General features: G+C 28.6%; 2 non-coding genes across 2 annotated transcripts; both read left to right on the top strand.

Moving 5' to 3' along the window:
• The first annotated feature begins 7,684 nt into the window (after positions 1-7,684).
• LOC124892519 lies at positions 7,685-7,780 on the top strand. The gene has a single exon (XR_007050295.1). It is a non-coding gene; the product is annotated as a small nucleolar RNA snoR27 (small nucleolar RNA).
• Positions 7,781-7,836: 56 nt separating this feature from the next.
• LOC124892508 lies at positions 7,837-7,927 on the top strand. The gene has a single exon (XR_007050289.1). It is a non-coding gene; the product is annotated as a small nucleolar RNA snoR26 (small nucleolar RNA).
• The last annotated feature ends 10,782 nt before the right edge of the window (positions 7,928-18,709 follow it).

The raw sequence follows: 18,709 nt of genomic DNA, 5'->3' as shown, positions 1-18,709 counted from the left end.
CTTGATTGAGGCTAGAGTGGGTGATGTTGCTTATAAACTAATGCTGCCTAGTGAGGTGCTTATTCATCCTACATTCCATGTCTCTCAACTCAAGAAATATCATGAAGTTCCTGTGAACATTACACACCCTCCTGTTATTGATTTATCCAGTCCTTACTGCTCCACCCCTGAGAGAGTTCTAGACAAAAGACTGGTTAAAAAAGGTAACAAACCAGTGGAACAATTGCTTATTAAGTGGTGCAACTTGGATGAAGATCAGGCTATGTGGGAATTCTCTTCTAAGTTTCATTTGAGATTTCCCTCTTTTAATTCTTGAGGTCAAGGAACTGCTGAAGGAAAGGGTATTATTACAAGTATGCAACATGTAGTATAAAGAAGAGAAGAAAGCAAGAATTTGAGCTGAGCTGGCATTGATTAGTTAAAATAGTTAAAATGATAGTGGTAATTTAAAATTTTGTTTTACTGTAGTTGCTACAGTAGCTGTGTCCCAAAGTTAGTTAAGGCGGTTACAACTATCCATTTAAGAGTTTTAGCTATATAAACCATTGTACTGATTGTTACATGCATTGAATAACAACCAATCTCTTTCTCTCTCTCAATTTCTTCTTATTCTTAGCTCAATTCTCGGATTTCCCTGATTAGCACACTAATTTTTCGAAGATAATTCCTAAAACTGTTTCACCATTGGCCTTCGATTATCAATTGTGCATCATTGATTGTTCAATTTCCATAAGATGGAGTTTCGAGATGCCCACAAAAAATAGATAAAGTTCTAAGATTAATTTAATGTTTTATATTTTTGAATTAAAATGTATAAATATTACAGTTGCACCATTGGTATTGTTGCATCAAATAGTGCGGGTAGTGATGAAAATTTCTCTTTTATTTCTACACAAGGTTAGGAGCAGTGGCGGACCCAGGATTTCAAGGTTGTGGATGTTCAAAAAAATAGTATATTGTTGTAGGGATTCGAACCCAGAAAGCTGGATGCAAGAGTCACATCCTCAAGCCACTGCACCCAACCATATGTTTGTTCTTTGGATGCATTTTAATAAATTATACCATTTATTCTATGTTTTTTTATATAATTATACCTAATATACGTTGAGTTTAGTGGATGTCGAAGCATCCCAAAATTACACGCGGATCCGCCCCTGATTAGGAGGAAACTTTCATTTTGACCGACTTTCAATTTGAGATGCATTGGACATCTTTTATTTGCTACTACAAGCATTATTCCATTATGGTGAATATTGTAATAAATTATTGATGGATCTTGTAATTGTAACTTTTCGCGTGTAACTTTTCAGTCATTTTCTATAGAACTGAGTATCCAACGAGAATCTCATGAACTCTTGTATAACTAATGATGCTTGCAACCACTATCTTCGAGTGTGTACAATTATAGTTTCATGCTCGCTTGTCTTGTTGAAAGCTAAATGTAATATATTGTTAGTGTCATTTACAATCTGATTGTCAGATCTTTCTTAAATTTGTTTAGTTTTCTATGGTCCCTTTAGCCATTACATATCAAAACAGAGTGGTAGTTTGAACAGATGAACGGGACATGATAGTGAAGAAAATCTCAGGTAGGGGTATGCATCGGGTGGTTTGATTTGGTTTCATGTGTTATTGGTTCGGTTTATCGGTTTTCGATTTTTAAATATGTAAAATCAATAACCAATCAATAAGATATTTTCTTATCGGTTTCGGTTTATCGGTTTTTGATCCTTAACGGTTCGATTTTCAGCTTAACCAATAAGAAAATACTTATAAAATAGAAATAGTAACAACTAACATAAAAAAATAAAATCTTAGTTACCCCTAAAATGCTTCGCAACGCATTTTAGTTTACAAGAATCTTCAAACTTGAACTGAATGTTAGAAAAAAAATTAAATCCTAATTGTTGGAAGCTATAAATGCTTCAAGCTTTTCAATATGATAATAACTGAGCTTTATATTGTGTCTTTATTACCCTGAATAGTTTAATACTTTGTGAATCACTGAATTGTGAACAAGTAGTGTATATATATACATACACATATAGATAGATAGATAGATAGATAGATAGAGAGAGAGAGAGAGAGAGATAACCCAATAAGTAAAATCAAAATCGAACCGTTTACCCAATAAATTTTTTTTATAGAATTAATAAAAATCGTTAACCCAATAACCCAATACCAATAACCCAATAACATTTTTATCGGTTCGATTTATCGATCAGTTCGATTTTGGCACACCCCTACTCAGCAGAATCTGGAATTAAGAAACAAGAACCTAAAATTACTCTTGTCGGTGTAGTATGTATCGTGATAGACTGTTCATTATGTTTTGGAGCACAAAAGCGGGATGTCTTGACTTCTTACCCCTTTAGTCTGAAGCAGCTTCATCAAGACATCTTTTCTTTGTTGTGAATACGATTATTTGTATGTCGTATTAAAAATATACATTATGGCTCATACTGATACGGGCTACGTACCTCTAGTACATAATATAAACTAATAATTCCAACGAAGCATGTTCCACTAATCATCGTTGGACCTAGGGGTGTACATAGGTCGGGTTGGTTCGGTTTTTCATTAAAATATAACCAAACTAACAATGTCGATTTTCTAAATCTATAAACCAAATCAAACCAATAGACAATCGGTTTTTATATTTTGGTTTTTTTTCGGTTTTTTCGGTTTTTCATTTTTTTCTCGGTTTTTTTACAATTATAATGTGATTGAAGAAAAAATTAAATGATTTCACTAAAAAGATTAAAAAAAAAAAAACAATGGTCATAGAGTAGTTCCAATTAAAATTAAGTTGGCAAATTACTAAGACGTTTAAACTACTATCTCTCAAAGTAATATTATGTGGACATTCAGTGGTTCAATTTGTAAGTCACTAGTCACAATAGCTTGTCTGAAAGTTTCCTTCACATAAAATGTGAGCATAAAGAAGAATGAAGAATTGGAGACAACTTATTAAAAAATTAACTCCATAAAATAATTAACTATAACATAATTCCACAAGAAAAAAAAGAAAGAAGAGAAACAAACCTAAATCAAAACTTGACGAATGAGGAGAATGAGAAAAGTAAGACGAAAGTAAGATGAGGAAGTAATGAGAACTCTCTGAAAACTTGGAAAGTAAAATGTAAAGTGAAGCAATTGAAGAATTATAGGTTTTTATATTAATATTGGGTTTTGTATTAATCTGTTACTAATGGATAAATATTAGGGAAAATGACAACAATAGCACCTAAAACTAAAATAATATCATAAAAATAGCACTCAAAATTAAATACCCTATAAATAGCCCCAAACTAATTTCACTAGCTAATCTTCACTGTCATACGCTTAAACATAATCGAAAATGTCGTTAAAGTAACTTTCTGTTTCTTTCTTTCCTTTTCATTTACAATTTATTTTCCATTCAAACTCCCAAACCTCCATTCTTTTACCTTTTTCGATACTTCAATTAATCTTTCTTATTCCATAAATTTTGTATAAAATCTCCAAAAATCTGCATTCATTTTTTCTCATTGTAAATTTGCTCAAAATTGATACAAAATAATGGCTTCAACTTCAGTTTTAGTTTCAATAATGATAAAATACGGAGATCAGTGGATATCTGATGTTGAATTTAAGTGTATCAATGTGGTATAAAAGAGTATCAACTGAGTATAGAGATTGCATGTGCATGCAAAGAATTTCCTCTCCCTTTTTTTTAAAATTATATCAATGTAGTATAAAAATGTATCAATGTGACATAAAAATGTATTAAATGGGTATAAAGACTTTATATGCATCCATAGGTTCCCCTTCTCTTTTTTTAAAAAAAGTGTATCAATGTGGTATAAAAGTGTATCAAACTGATATAAAAGAGTATCAATTGGGTATAGAGACTGTATGTGCATGCAAAGGTTCCACTTCTCTCTTTTAAAAAATGTGTATCAATCTGGTATAAAAGAGTATCTATTGGCATATTCTTTTTTTTTTTATCTTTACATGCATCAAAACATCTCCGACTCACCGTGATTGAGTCAGCCTCTAAGAAGAACATCTCCGACTCACCGTGATTGAATCAGCCTCTGAGAAGAACATGGACTAAGACATGGCTTTTCTCTTACCTTGAGACCTCATTATTTTTTTTTTCAAGTTTAAAGAACTATGACATTGCTTCAAGTACAAACCTGTATGTAATGATTCTGTAAAATAATCATCATTAACAACAAATTTGAGGTCAAAATTGACCACTTTATCCGTTAATTTTAACTTTCCTTTATTTCCTATTTTTTGCTTCATGTCCATAGTTTTCAATGCTCCAATGCAAGAAGCAACAAGTCAATTTTTGATATTGATCATAAAATAGAGTAGATTGATAGATGCATAATAGAGGAGAAAAAAAAAGAAGATTTGAGAAAGTATATTTAGAAAAGAAAAGTGACTTAAGAGTAACAACTATAAAGAGTATTTAATTTCCTTAATTGTGTAAGGAGAGTAGTTTTGAGCGAAGTGGCTAAAAAAAGAAAATAAATTGGGCCGACTGGCTCCAATTGTCCATATTTTCATAATGTGGGCCATTTCTTTTTAAAATTGTCAGTTCATGTCATTTTCCCTAAATATTATAATTAAAGGCCCAAAAATATATATCTATTTTCTGAATATAAAAAAGTTATAAAAGTAATTAGAAAGTAGATTATAAGTAATATTTTTTTACGTATAAAAAATTAAGTCGGTTTTTTTCCTTGGTTTGGTTTGATTCATCGGTTCGGTTTGACTTAACGATTCGATTTATACATCCCCAGTTGGATCGATCATCATTAACCTTTACCTGTAATAGCAAGTAAATTTACATGACAATAGTGATATTTATTCTAATTAATTTTTGACCTGACAGTTTCTTTTTAAGAAAATAGTAATCTATATTTATCTATTCTATATTAAAAGTATGAAGAATTTTAGAAATGTTTAAATTTTTTACGTTTCATTAAAAGACTCTGCAATAGTCAAAATTATCTTTTCACTTATTATCTTCAATTATTAATTAATCATTAAAAATTCAATAATTCTAAAATATATGGTAAGATAAAAATATATTTTAAAAATTATAGAGGAAAGAAATAAAATTATTATTTTTTTACTGAAAAAGTATCCTTCTTCAATATATATAAACTAGTCTTAGTATACGCGTTCCACACGTGTAATTTGCTTCAATGAGTTTAATTTTATAAAATTACTTTGATGACTATTTTTCGGCGAGAAATCGTTTGTGTTTGACTAATAAATTAGAAACAAAACACCTATTAGTATTTGATTAACTATCAGTTTTTAAATGTATTTTTCTTAAAAGAGAAAAGGGCCAAAAAAACCCCGCTACTTTAGTTTAATAGTTACATTTATCCCTAGTTATACTATGGGGTTAGAAATACCCCTTCAGTTAAAAAACTTAACAAACATATCCCTCTATTTAACGATTTTGCACCATAAACTTTTTAATATTTGATGTGGCTTATACATGAGTGAGGTGGCTGCCACGTGGCATTCCACCTCACCACCTTATTTTTTAAACAAAAATATACCTACAAACTCTTCAACTCCATTTTCTGAGGATATATTAAGGGCTCATTTGGCCATGAAATTTTTTTTCTTTTTTTTGAAATTTTTTTTCGGAGTTGGAAATCATGGTGTTTGGCCATGAAAATTCGGAAAAAAATTCTGAAAAATTTTTCTGAAAAGGAAAACAGGTTTTTGTTGTTTTCCATTTTTCCAACTCCAATTTCAACTTTTATTATTATTACATATAACTCCAATCTTTTTAAATTTTTACATAAAACTTTCCTTATAACATTACTTTTTCAATTTTACGTATATAGCACTTTTAAAGAATAAGATAATTATAAGTTCAAACTTAATGCTATCCTAATTAATATATATCTCTTTTTCTCTCTCGTCATTATTTTTCTTTCTTATTTAATTTTATCTCTTATTTAAGACATTATTTTACTGCTAATGATCTTAATTACTATAATATAATAATAATAATAATAATTTTTCTGTTGTGATATGTACGTTTAAGGAATTATAGTCGTTTAATTAATAATGGATAATCATTTTCTATATTTATGGAATTCATAAAGTTGTAGCAGATTAGTTTATCACGGCCACAAACTATTCTCATTTTTAGTTTGATTATATATATTATATTGTTTACATCTTTATTATACTATTCAAATATAAATAGTTTATACCATATATATGCTAAAAATATAAATCGATGATACATATTTTTCATAACAAAATATGTCCCTTTTAACAAATTTATCCTTAAACTGCAACTGCTACTTTATATACCATAATACTTGACATCTTTATACATAAAATATTATATTTATATCCATAAATATATAAAGTATTATATTTATAGCAGAAGTATACAAAGTAAGTTATATATCTTGACATCTTTATACATAAAATATTATATTTATATCCATAAATATATAAAGTATTATATTTATAGAAGAAATATACAAAGTAAGTTATATATAAAGTTTATACCATACACACACATATATAAATATACAAATTATTAAGAAACATACTAAGCATATTTATAACATAAATATACAAAGTATATTATGTATGAAGTTTATACCATGTATATACCATATACACACATATATAAATACACAAATTATAAAGAAACATACCAAGTATATTTATATATTTATGGTACATGATATAATATACCATAAATATGCAAAGTATATTTCATATAGAAATAATTTATTCACAACAGTAAAATCTTTCATGTATAAGAAAATTTAAAAAATAAATTAGCGGCACCCTAAAATTTAATAACAACTCATCATTTTCTATTTTTAGGAACGAAAAATAAAATAAATAAATTAGATAAGTTCCTAAGAAAATAAATTTGTTTGAAAGATAATATTTGTTACCTAAAAAATAGGAGGCAATGATCTGTTAATATAACATCCATATTTAAAATTTTCAAATATGAGAAAACGGCTATTAATATAAATATTATATATGTCATAATTGAAATTCATTAAATATAACCATGTATATGTAATTATTTTTATAAAAGTGGTTAATTGTGTTCTTTTTCTGTTAGTAGGTAAATTTTAGTTGGGTGATTTTGATAGTTTGTAAAAGTTGGGGCATAAAATCATATTTAAAAAAGTTTTTTCAAAAGTAAAAAAAAAAAAAAAAGAATTCAAAAAAGCATGGCCAAACACAACTTCAACTTCAATTTCAACTCCAACTTCAACTCTAACTTCGGAAAATTTTTGTTTTCATGGCCAAACGGCTACTAATTCTTTTGGTATTTCACTTTTCTGAGATTTAACATCTTTTTTCATTTTTCCTTATTTTTTGCGTCTATTTTTTTGAATTTACTGTTTATTTTTTGTTATGGAGATTGATCGATGATGTGATAAAGAATTTATCCGAGTTCTGAAATTTTCATATTATTGGAAATATTGTAGATTACTTTTCGCTAGACCTGAGATCCTCCTTTTCAAAGTTTTCATTTCTAGTTGTTTGGGATTAATGAAAGTGAAAAAAGATTTTTGAGTATTATTCAGAAATGAAAACAAAATTTCAGTTAATTAAAACTTTAATCTACGCCATTGCATTTTTTTTCTTCGTTGTTTTTGGGAATTTTTTTGGTTAATTTGGATCAATGATGATTAGTTTAATTACTGCGTTATCTTTCTAGAATTCTCAATTTATCTGGGATTGAAGAAGATTTTCCTAACTGAGATCCAATCTCTTCTGTTTAGTCTTTTCTTGTTTGTTTAATGCAATATCTTTTTTTTCTCGTAAAAGGCATCAATGATGAATAATCCAATTCGTTATTCTTGCACTTTGATTGTTAAATGAAGATAATAATGGGGAAACATTATCTGAGATGCTTTTCTTTTCCTTCTTTCTTTGCTTGCATAGTGTTTTTCACTCCATTCAGAATCATTCTATTGGAAAGCTTTATTTATTTCCTAATCAAAATCATTGATTTTTTGCAAAAAAATTATTCTAGTTTTTAATTGGTTGATTTCTATCTATCCCCCTTCAAATCCCCCTCTTTGTTTTTATTTTTTATTTTTTTTGTGTGTATTGTACTTTCTCCGTATGTATGTCTGTGTATTGAATCCAGAGGAGAGAGTGTTGGTGTGATTTATGACTAGGAAATGGAGTTGAAGAGTTTGTAGGTATTTTTTTGTTTAAAAAAAAAGGTGGTGAGGTGGAATGCCACATGTCAGCCACCTCACTCAAGTATAAGCCACATTAAATATTAAAAAGTCTATAGTGAAAAATCGTTAAATAGAGGGTATGTTTATTAAGTTTCTTAACGGAAGGGGTATTTCTAACTCCATAGTATAACTAGGGGTAAATGTAACTACTAAATTAAAGTAGAGGAATTTTTTTGATCCTTTTCCCTTCTCAAAAATACTTTTAAAATAAAATAATTTTTTAAAATTTATGAAAATAGTTGAAGTTAAAACTCGTTTTATTTGTTCGATTTATTTTTAATTTAACTGCTCATCCTTGAACCTAAGGTATTTTCAAACATATACTTAATTTAATGCATTATGTAAATACAGTGTCTTTCATGTCATTTAATCTAGGACTTTTTTAATCAATTAATACTTTATTTACATCTTTTTTATTATTTAAATTATTTTTTCGATATGTGCTTTAACATAGATTGCAAATTCATGTAAATGATGAATATGATTATTTGAGTAACAACTTAAGAATTTAAATTCAAACTAACAGAATTTTTTTTCTAACCTGCAAAAAAAATCAAAAATTGGTCTCACAATCATTTCTATGAGGTATTAACATATGTTATAATGTAATACATGTCCACGCCCACATTAGTAAAAATTCAATCATTCTATTAACCAAGCACAAAATATAAATATTTTCGTTCATAAAAAAATAAATCTAAAAATCACGAAAATTCATTAAAAAAATTACAGTTTTAACTCATAAAGTTCTATAATAAAAAATACACTTGTAAACTTAAAAAATATTAAAGTTAAAATTTAATAACACGATGTTATGCAAAGCTTACATTACAAACATTCACAAAATAAGATTACAGAGAAAATTATAATAAAAACAACATAATATTTATTATGCTTTAGTTAAATGACCGATATATTAAAAATTAAATATTATAAACACAAAATCTAGAGAGGATAAATCTCTTCAAAAAAAAAACTCTTTACTTATTGATGCTATTAAATTATTTGTAGGAAGAAAAGATAAGTCAAAATTTTTCTCATCAAAGAAAGAATTAATCAAAGGTGGAAGAAATATTTTCCAAAAAAGAAAATATTTTTCATAAAAAAAAACTTAATTATGGTAGAAAATTAAAGCAAATCTTAATAAAAGAGAAAAAATCTTAAACTTGAAAAAAGAACGTGATAATTAATATTTATTAGAAATTAAACTCTTGTTTAAAATCTTACTTAATAGAAAGTCCTTAAACTTCAAAATCAAAATTTTATGACCATATACGATTAACTAATATGACTTTGAAAAGAAGTCAAATTAAATAATATTTTAAATTTATCATATATTTTGCTCGTACGATGTATTTTAGGACTCTTTAATTTCTAATGCAAAAAGAGTGTTGCATATATTAAAAATACAAATTCACTTTGCATAGTAATATATATATGTATCTATGAGTAGATGACTTTAGAAAATTACATTAATAACATTAGATAATATATTTAAATTATAAGTTATATATGTAGTCAATATTATAAAATAATTTAATGTAGAGGAAGTTATCGGGTTTTGAAATTAATGCAAGAATAAAAAATAATTAAAATTAACTATATTTAATCAATCATGTTACATATATACACTATTTATATTTAAAAAAATATCACTTACCAAAATAATATAATTAAAAATAACGAATATCAACTTGATGGGAATTCACTTGGTATGTTGTTGTTATTGTAAATAATGAACATAAAGTATGTGGTATACTTAAGTCCTAAACATAGTGTCATAACTAAATATATACAAACAATAAAATTATTAGAAAGCGTCATTAACTTTAAAATAAATAATTTCGCTAAAAGACTCCAACTTTAGCATATATACAATTCAAAAAAAAAAATTAATAGTAGAAAGAAGCTATGTCCCAATTTTGAACTAATAATTTGAATGGAAAAATATGTTTTTAAGTTACAAAACATCATTTATTAAAGAAAAATAATTATTTAAATTGATAAAAGAAATTAAAATTACCTCACAAATACTGTTTGATCATATTTCTCTTCAGAGAATCGCTTGGAGCTACCTTAATTTAGATCATTGTGTCATATACCTTAATAAGATCGATTTTCTTATCCAACTCATATTTGACTTTGCTTTCTTTTGATATCTCAATTACCTGCATGAACGCATTGTGGAGATCACAATAACACCAAATTAAGGTACTGTCATTTTTCTCAAGACGACAAAGATATGAAAACAATATGCAGCTTATGACCGTATTTTGAAACCAATACTAAAACTAAAGTGGTGGATGGTTGGAGAACCAGATTCTGATAGGATGCATGGATTGTCATACTCCTCATAAAAACACAACAAATAACGTTTATTAACAAACATAATGATGATATGTTAGATCTCATGATTTATTCACAATTAAACTAAATGTGTAGAAAGAGAATTCATATAACAAAGAAGGCTAGAAAACTCTAGTGATGAATGCAAGAAGAAAGCTTTAATTAATTATCAATCATAAAAATCAAAAAATTTTCAAGTAAACTTTGATTAAAATTCAACTTAAATAAAATTATAGACATTTTTTTTATATAAGATAAAATAAAATTTATATAAGGTGAAATTCTATATGATTTGGAAATTTTTATATAAGGTAAAATTCTAATTGATCTAGAAGTGTTAAATAATACGATTCCTTAACTAAATCAAATAATTTTTTTCCTTTTGCATAGATTTTTTTGAAAAAAAGAAATATATTTTGATTAGTAAATATTTTTTTTCCTTAAAAGCTCCCATGCGTATTTCCTTTTTCAATAAGTATAAATTTGGTTGTTAATTTTTTTCCTTTTTACATAATTTTCTCTTAAAAAATTGCATAGGACTCCTAACAAAAAATTTCACACATTATATTTAATTTCTTTTAGGTGTGAGATTCTTTCTCTTTTTTTTATCCAAAGTATTTAAATAATAATTTAATGATAATTTTTTAAAAAAAATAGTAAATGACGATTTTGTCTATTATGAAGTGTTTTAATGAAGGGCAAAAAGTTCAAATCACTTTTCTAAGGGTCTTCACACTTGTAATATATTATAGATTTACATACGTTTTTGGGTAATTTTTATTTTGGTCCATTAGTGACATCTAGGTTTGAAGAAGGTCACTTTTTTAAAAGAAAAAATAAATATCTAATATTTATGAAAGAAAATATATTTTAATATAATTGTATAATATGATATTATTTGATTCAGTTCATATATATGTATAAGCATATTTTTTTATATTTTTATATAAGATTGACAATGGATGTTTATGGTTTAGTTAAAAACCGATCCAAATCAAATCAAATCGAATAAATAAATTGAGTTTTATTTGGTTTGATTTTACATTTTAAAAAAATTGATAATAGTTGGTTTGATTTTAATTTCATTCAAAAACATTGAAGAAATAATCAAAGGTTATATGTGCGTTTAAACTAGTACCTATAATAGAAAACGGACAATAAGAATTTGAAAAGCAAATTGTGAGTACATAAATGATATCACCTTTTTGGTTTGTCTCAATATTCACAACTGCGTCTCAACCATATCAGGGCTCCAATGAGAATAATGATAACAAATAAAAGTTCAGCATTTTCTCTTCATAATTTTTTCTTGTGTGGGGGAACTTAGGGCTCATTTATTTGCACTTAATGGAGGTCTGAATCTAAATGGTTTAGACTTCAGATCATTAAGTGCATTTATTTTTTATTAAAATTTTAATTCGTAATAGGTCTTAATCATTCAGATCTAGAATCAAGTCATTTGTTTGCACTTAATGGATGTCTGAATCTGAATGATTCAGTCTTCAGACCATTAAGGCATTTGTTTTTCATTAAGATTTTGCCTCTTAGTAGGTCTGAATTGGTCTTAATCATTCAGATCTGGACTAATCATTAAGAGGCATTCTTGTGTTGGATAATATTCACCACCACTCTATCTATAATCATCAGTCACCACCACTAATCCCTCTACCACCACCACCATTATCAACCACCATGTAGCCACCAACCACTACCACTACCAACCACCTCCACCATCACAACCACCATTCACAATCATTATTGCTACTAACCACTATTTTCAGCCTCTACCACATCTACTACCTTCATTATTTTAATTACACCAGCCGCTATCATAATTGTCAATGCCAACGCCAATGCCAGCACCACCACCACCATCATCAACTACTATTGGCCAATCTCAACAACTAACCAACTCATCTATCACAATTAGCACCACTACTAACTACCACTAACACATCTTCAGGATACACACATTCTTCAGCCACTACCATCATTGTCATCGGTGTTTCCACCTTGATCACCGCTTCAACCACCATCATCGCTACAATATATCTCTGTTAATAGTCATCTCCACCATCACAACTAACATCATCTCCACTATCACAACTAACAACATCTCCAACTAACACCAACACATCCTCAACCAGCATGTGTATTCATTTTTCAGCTATCATAATCAACACCTCCAACTACTAATATCAATCAACTTCACATCACTACTACCACCACTACCAGTCGTCACCATCATAACAGTCAATACAATATCAAACATCTATACAATCACAACTATCACCACCAACATTACTAATCACTAATTTCAATCATTACCACCACCACCACATTACAAACTATCTCCATTATCACTAATAAATATAAATATTTTTTAATAAAATAATAATTTTATTATATTCAATTAAATATTTTTTTAATATATAATTATTTTTTATTTGAATTATATTTTTTATTATATATGCAAATAAATAATTTTTGTATATTCAGATATTGAAAAACAAACAGTCTTAACCATTCACAGATTTAAAGACAACATCTTAATCATTCAGATATGCATTCAGATTCAGACGTCTGAATCTGAATAAAAACAAATGCAGCCTTAATAGGTCTGAAGAGGTATTCTGGTGTTGGATAATATTCACCGCCACTCTATTCATAATCATCAGTCACGACCCCTGCCATTGCCATCATTGTCAACCATCACCTACCACCATCAATCACCTCCACCATCGACAACATACATCGCTACCATTCACTATTGTCAACCGCTACAACATCTACTATCTCTATTATCCTAATTATATTTATCGTTACCACCGTCATCAACAGCACCGGCATCATCAACCACTACCGGCCAATCCGTACTATGGACCAACTCATTTATTACAACTGGCATCATCGCTAACTACCACTAATACATCACAACCTCCGCATATTCTTCGGCGACCTCCACCATTGTGATTAGTAACGCCACCTCTACCATCACTTCAATCACTATCATCGCTACAATTTATCTCTACTAACAACCATCTCCACCATCACAACTAACAACATCTCCAACTAGCACCAACACATCATCAACCATCATGCATTCATTTTTCATCCTTCACAATCAACACCTCCAACTACTAACATCAAACAACGTCACATCACAACCACCACCATCATTATCAACTGTCATCATCATAACAGTCACTACAATACCAGTCATCACAACTAACATTACCAATCACTAACATCAATCATTTTCACCCCAATCACCATTATAAACCATCTCCACTATCACTAACAAATATAAATATATTTTTTTCAATTAAATAATAATTTTGTTGTATTAAATTACATATTTTTCTGATATGTAATTAGATTTTTATTTGAATTGTATTTTTTATTTTATCATATATAGTCTTAATCATTCAATTTTCAGATCTAGAGACAACATCTTAATCATTCAGATGATGTGCATTCAAATTCAGACGTCTGAATCTTAAAAAAAAGCCTTAGTTATGAACTGGATTAATATTTAACTTTTTTTGTTTATGTGCACTATTATCTATATATAATGTTCAAATAGTCAAAAAAAAAAATAATTTAAATACATACTGGCAACCAATCTATCCCCAACTTTTAACGGCTCAATTCGAAACAAGTTGAGATGGATTATATAAATTATATAAATTCTCACTAAGGATTTACTCCGTTTAAACTGAGATGCACGTGTATCCCATTTAAGATATAACCGAAGTTTCAAAATTTTTGCAAGTTTAACTACTTTAAAATAACTTTAACCGTGCAAGTGTGAATCTTTAAAACTTCAGATATATGTATCTGAAGTTTGTCTTGTCAAAACTTAACTTCAAATAAAAGGAAGTGAACTTTTGAATAATTTTGTGTATAAAATTGTAGAATTATTGACAAAGGAAAAATTGAATGAGCCAATTTCAGACATTTAGTTATGCATGAAGTTCAAATAATTTTATCTGGTCGATTTCCATATGAAAAATATTATATATACTCACTGATAGTATGTGGCATAAGTGTCTATGGTATATGAGATTGTGTCAATCGATTGTGCAAAACTTGCTATTCTATAAAAAATTGTGAGCATCAGCATATCGGTTCTGGATTCAAGTGATTTGAAAAATGATCGAGTCTGACTCACTTCTCAAAAGAAGTTTATAGGGGATCCATATCTATCAAAATTTTAACTTTTGATTCTAGTGAATGAATAATCATTGAATCCTCCTTTTTATGGACAACACATACAAAGAGACTTGTCAGTGTTTTGGAGGAGATCTCTCAAAAAATATTTAAGGTAAATTTTAGTCAACCCCAATTATGAAGTGTGGCTAAAGGATCCAACTCATATTGAGCCTAGCGCCCAGATGATTTGACCAATAATGGCTAAGAAATATTAAATGATGACATAAACATAGATTTTCGAGGAATATAAATAACCTCGAGATCTTGAAGCGTTATTTTAGTTAGAGATAAGCATACTATTACACAAGAAGACGGACTACATGTGTGTCATATTTCAAGAAGATTGCTTACTATTCATTAAAAAAAATGTCAAACAACATGCATTTTGATTATGCATTCGTGTATATAAAAATTCTAGTTATCATTATTCATCTCAATCTCACACAATTCATCATTGTTGGACTTCATCAGCTTTTCAGTTGGTCGCTGCAAAATCGACATTGCTTCGTCAAAGTTCATCACTATGCACATATAGTTTGAAAACACATACAATTTAACACACGTATTATCAATATCCTCACACACACATACACATAAATCCAACACCTACTTTTATAACACATACATACACTGATACGCCTATAGTTGGTCATACATACATTTTTTGAAAACAATCCATATATATACAATTGACTACACATGTATACACATATAGTTATAATTAGATATTATCTCCGCGCAATTTCAATTAGGATTAGATTTTATATGCATGTAAGTACAATGTATATGCCGCAAATATAAACACATTTTACTCCTATATTTGCATAAAGAAAATTCGCTATATATTGCAAAACGGTCGCTAATCGAAATAGGAAAAAATAACATAAATAGTCAAACATAAGGGGACTATTCACAAAAGCCCAAATAACTTAAAATTAATTACAAAGCACCATAGCCTTGAAAAAACACGTATGTATCTTAGGTCTGTACATGTCAGATACAATTTATCCTATTTTATACCAGCTTGTATCTCAAATACACACGACTTGGTTTGTGTGTATCTTTGGATCTTTACCTAAAATATACGCAGCTTGACATGTGTATTTCAAATACATGTGACTCAGAGTAATTCATTCGACATATCTTATAATTATTATTAAGTAAAAATTACATATATAACGACATATTTACTAGTATTTACTAAAAATCCCAACTATTTCTAAAATCTCATAAAACCTCAATTTTTGTCCTTTGATGATACATGTTAATTAACTTAGATACATACTACGGATATATGTTTTAATTAAATAAACTAGCACGTTTAAGGGAGGTAACGGATAACTTTGCATTAAAATAACAATTAAGCTAACTAGTTAAGGTAAAAACAAAATAAAATCCCATGATTTAAGGTAATTAATTTGTTATTTCACCATTCTAAACAAAAACCTTTCCATAATTTGTTTTGAAATTGCAAAAAGCTTCATACGGCTTGTTCAAAAAATTCATACGATCATTTTTTTATTTGTTAATTTTGTTTGTGTATTTGAAATGAATATTTCTATGTTGTTACGTTATTCCGGTGTTTGGGTTAACGAAATCAACTATGTGGGTTATAAGAGCGATGGAATCGTGATCAGTGAACATGTAAGTTACGAAACACTGATTTCGACACTTGCCGGAGAACTAAAAATCGATGAAACCCGAAAAAAAATTGAAGCTCGTTACATTGTTGAAGGAAATGCTTGTCCGTTGTTGATTTGTAACAAAATGAGTGTGAAGCTATATGTCAAAATTAAGAAAACTGAGCGTGATTTTGGAACGTATCCACTAATCATCACTACATTCAATTTCTATGTCAAAAGATTGGACAAGAAAAGGTATGTTATTTATCTATACGTTAATTTGATTTTGTATCTAACTTTTGGTTGATTATTGTTTTACAGAAATTTTTTGTCCTTATGTTAATAAGGACGAGATACATTTTTTATGCTAATGATACATTTTGCTCATCTTGTATCTGATTTTATAAAGTTTTGTTTAATTATGTATCTCATTATGTTTTAATTTTATTTATTGCAACATATGAAACAAACATAATATTTTTGTTTTAGATACATTTTGTATAAGTTTGTGCAATTCATGTATCTAGTAATCTGTTTTTGTCAGTATGTGAAGAAAAATAAGTTGTAGTTTTATTTTCATTGATCCAGCTATATCCTACGATGTCGAGGATTGTGTTTGAATCTTTAAAGCATTATGTTGGCCGGGAACTGAGGTCGGAAAGATAAACACCCACATGTTACAGAAAGTCGAAGCATTGAAGAAAAGCAAAGAGCTTTTATTCGTGGAGTTCTGCAATTACAATGGCTTGAAAGCAAGTTGAACTGTGGAAAGAAACTCAAAGTTTTTGAAACTTTTTACATTAGGGACATAGTATTTGCTTAAGTTTTCTTTATTTTTATTTTGAAGTTGTTTCTTAAATTCGGAAGTGAAAAAAAAAGATACTTCTGAATAAGCACTGTAGACCAGTTCTCCTCAAGATCTATATGGCAAGAAATCATTCTTCTTTGTTAACAATCTATATAGACAAATGCTCATTTTTTCAACTGATATTGTGCTATCAACTATCATGGACGGATTAAACAAAAAGTTCGATACATTTCCATGATGAAATATCTGAAAATATGCTAATCCTGCTAAGAAGTATCCCCTAGTTGACTAGAAATTACAAATGCCGGAGAAACAGATGCACTGGCATAAGAAAAGAAACATCCCTTAGGACACCAGCATTCATAAGTATATTACATTTTTTCCCTCCTAATCCAAGCATTAATATTTGAGATAGCAATCATATGTTTGATTCTTGATCTATATATAAATGTTCTATCATTTTCTGCAATACAGATCAGATAAATAGTTGAGTGGACGTTCCAAAACGATTCACACTAACACTCTCCTCCCTGGTTTTCGTTATTCTTTACATAATCAAAGAAGAAAAAACTTTCTTGTGATTAGGATGACCCTTAAAATAACCCAAAATTGGTTTAGTGAAATGAATTTAGATTACTGAAAGTATAAAAGAGCTTTTGATCTTCTAATCTGAGATACTTTAGAACTTTCAAAACGGTATCAATGCGAAAAAGAGGAGGAAGGGGTTATTAGCTTAACCAATCTTGTTTTGAATTACAATTACAGAATACAAAATATTTGACAGTGAGCAGAATATATCAAAAAAATGAGCAAGGAAAAGGAAAGCAAACAACATGAACAAGAATTGAACAGAATATAATAAGAAATTAGGATTTTCATCACATTGTCACATATGATCATATCTATAGTGTACAAACAAAAATCTTAAACACATATAAACTGAACGTCTTAGACAAGAAAGTGTAAATGAACAAAAATTCCTCAAACCCCAGTTGAGAAAAGGTCCTATAACATATACTTTTAGTAGTAACTGAATAAAAGGCCCCAACAGTTTAGACACATTTTAGAGAGCTCTGCCAATGAAGGTATCTAAGATCATTTCACCCTTATTAGTAGCCTGTAATTCAACCTGCACACCATCGAATTCCCTCTTGAATTTGTCTTTAGAGCTTGCACACATCTTACTTCTTACCCCTTCTATTTTTGGTGACCTACATTGATACAAGTATGACCATGAGGATGGACGTGAATGAGTGCGTAATAAATCCGTCCAAGGAAGTGCACAAGTGAAGTGTAAAGGAGGGCCTAAACACACCAAAATCAGCCCACTTCTTGCACTTGATGGGCACCTCACCCTTGAGAGGTATTATGGACATTTCACACTATTTTTGTAATATCTATAAATAGAACCTTTTAGGGTTTCATTCATTATCATCAAAGTCTAATGAATGAAACCC

Source organism: Capsicum annuum, chromosome 1, assembly GCF_002878395.1.
Source record: "Capsicum annuum cultivar UCD-10X-F1 chromosome 1, UCD10Xv1.1, whole genome shotgun sequence".
Taxonomy (NCBI): domain Eukaryota; kingdom Viridiplantae; phylum Streptophyta; class Magnoliopsida; order Solanales; family Solanaceae; genus Capsicum; species Capsicum annuum.
The sequence above is the reverse complement of the archived record's forward strand: the minus strand, read 5'-3'. Positions and strand labels throughout refer to the sequence as shown.